Below are 2,949 nucleotides of genomic sequence, written 5' to 3'. Positions count from 1 at the left end.
TTTTTTTTTTTTGGTTTTTCGAGACAGGGTTTCTCTGTGTAGCCCTGGCTGTCCTGGCACTCACTTTGTAGACCAGGTTGGCCTCGAACTCAGAAATCCGCCTGCCTCTGCCTCCCCAGTGCTGGGATTAAAGGCATGCGCCACCATGCCTGGCTTTTCTCCTGGATTTTATTTCCTCTTTTCTATAAAATTGTTCTTTCTTTTTTTTTTTTTAGAAATGGGTTGCAGGACTAGAAAGATGACTTAGCACTGGCCACTCTTACAAAAGGATCTGGGAGATGATTTGGATTCAGTTCCCTGGACCCAAGTGACAGGTGACAACAGTCTGTAATTCCTGTCCCAGGGGATCAGATGTCCTCTTCTCGCCTCTGTGGCTACCTTGGAAGCAATATGGTGCACAGACAATACATGCAGGCAAAAAACAGGCATACACATAAAAATAAATAAATAAAAATTTAAGACCTATTAAAATGGTATTTTGGGGACTATTAAATGTTTCGTAAAATATTGAAATGAAGTGACTTGTTTGTGCTAAGTTGATAAAGGGCTTGCAGAGCATGCATGAAGGCCTGGGTTTGATCTCCAGCACTGTAGAGACCAGGCGTGATGATGCATGTCTGTAATTCCAGTGACCAGTGACATGGGTCTTTTTTTTTTAATAGGATGATGGGACTCTTCTCCAAACAATTGTGTCTGATCTAGGGACTTTGGGTCAGCGAAGCTCAACTTGAGAGAATAGCTGAGTTTTTTTGTCACCAGCTCTCGTTGGAGTGTGCAGAGCAAGCTTCATTAAGAATTACAGAGGTGGGAGATGGTGGCACATTCCTTTGATCCTAACCCTGGCAAGGCCTGATGGGTCCCTACAGAGAGTTCCAGACCAGCCAAAGGCTGCTGTAGTGAGATCCTGTCTCTAAAAGAAAAGAAAAAGAAATATATATAGAGAAATGAGAATTGAAAAAAGAGAGAGCCAGGCGTGGCTCATGCCTTTAATCCCAGCACTGGGGAGGCAGAGGCACATGGATTTCTGAGTTTGAGGCTAGCCTGTTCTACAAAGTGAGTTCCAGGACAGCCAGGGCTACACAGAGAAACCCTGTCTCAAAAAACTAAAAAAAAAAAAAAGAAAAAAAGAAAAGGAAAAAAGAGAGAGCCAGGAATGATGCTGTTCTATGGGTTTGTTTTTTTCTGTTCATATAATATATATAGTACACAGTGTTCCCATGCATATACGCCTGCACACCAGAAGAGGGCACCAGATCCCATTATAGATGGTTGTGAGCCACCATGTGGTTGCTAAGAATTGAACCCAGGACCGCTGGAAGAGTAACCAGTGTTCTTAACCTCTGAGCCATCTCTCCAGGCCCTCTACACCCGGCTACTTTTTTTTAAAAATGGGACCCTGGGGGCTGGTGAGATGGCTCAGTGGGTAAGAGCACCCGACTGCTCTTCCAAAGGTCCAGAGTTCAGATCCCAGCAACCACATGGTGGCTCACAACCATCCTTAACGAGATCTGACTCCTTCTTCTGGAGTGTCTGAAGACAGCTACAGTGTACTCACATATAATAAATAAATAAATCTAAAAAAAAAAAAAATGGGACCCTGACAGAAACTGAGGGAAAAGCTTGCATAATTCTCTGTGACTCCACAGGCTCAGCCAACCGAGGGACCCTCTATTCTTATTCCCTGGCTCAACCAGGAAATCGCCGTGATCTGTCCGTGCACTGCCCAACGAGTTCCTCTGCTCAAAGCCCCTTCTGCGCGGCAGTGTCTGGTTAGCCGCTGAGCTTGACTATCTGGCGGATCATGGTCTCTATGGGTGACCAGGGCACAGTGGATCATTCGCAGCTCCCTTTGTTTTCAAAAGGATTAAGGAGCTCCCATTTGTACGACTCTCCGGAACTGGGTGGAGGCTTCAGGTTAAGAGCCTTTTTAGTTTGTTTTTGGTTTTTCCTGAAGTCCTAGCATGTCCGGGAACTTGCTATTGTAGATCAGGCTAATGACAAACTCAGACTTCCACCGCCACTCAGGGTGTGCGGACCCAACAAAAGAAGATATTCTTAAGAGCCACCTGAGTCTCTCAATCTGACTATCAATAGAATTGAAATCAATTGGAATAATGGGCCCCAAAGAGATCGGAATTCCTCCCAAGGATCTCATGCAAAGCGAGGAACCAGCAGGAGGGAGAACTTGTCTTCCAGAGAGATCGCTCAAAGCTGCCATGGGGGGGAAAAAAAAAAAAAGTCAAACTACCTTATGGGAGGAGATTTGATTGACTGGAACTGTGTTTAGTACAGGTGCCATGGAGCCTACTCATTCTAGGATGCTAAACTTGAACTTGGAAGGTTTCAATGATTTCACTTTGTTTGTTTGGTTGGTTGGTTTGGTTTTAAAATACAGGGTTTCTCTGTGTAGCCCTGGCTGTCCTGGGACTCAGTTTTGTAGCCCCAGGCTGGCTTTAAACTCAGAGACCTGCCTATCTTTGCCTCCCTAAGTACAGGATTAAAGGCATGTACCACCACACCTGGCTGGATTTCACAATTTTCAGTGATCACATTGAAAAGGAATAAATCCCAGGTCAGTGCTTTCTACTTTTTTTTTTTTAATGACAGAGTACCACTGTATAGTCCTTGGCTGGCCTAGAACTCACTATGTAGATCAGGCTGTCCTTAAATTTGACCTACCTCTGCCTCCTAGTGCTATAATTATTATAATTAAAAATTAATCCTAGCACTTGGGAGGCAGAGGCAGGTGGATTTCTGAGTTCGAGGCCAACCTGGTCTACAGAGTGAGTTCCAGGACAGCCAGGGTTACACAAAGAAACCCTGTCTCGAAAAAAAATAAATAAATAAAGGCATGCACCAACATACCTGGTCCTGAAAGACCCACAACATGAGGACTCCCTCACGTTCTGACTCAGGAGAGGCGACACCCCAAAATCACCCACAAGAAAC

This window comes from Mus caroli, chromosome 6, assembly GCF_900094665.2.
Source record: "Mus caroli chromosome 6, CAROLI_EIJ_v1.1, whole genome shotgun sequence".
Classification (NCBI taxonomy): Eukaryota; Metazoa; Chordata; class Mammalia; order Rodentia; family Muridae; genus Mus; species Mus caroli.
Note: the sequence above shows the minus strand (reverse complement) of the source record.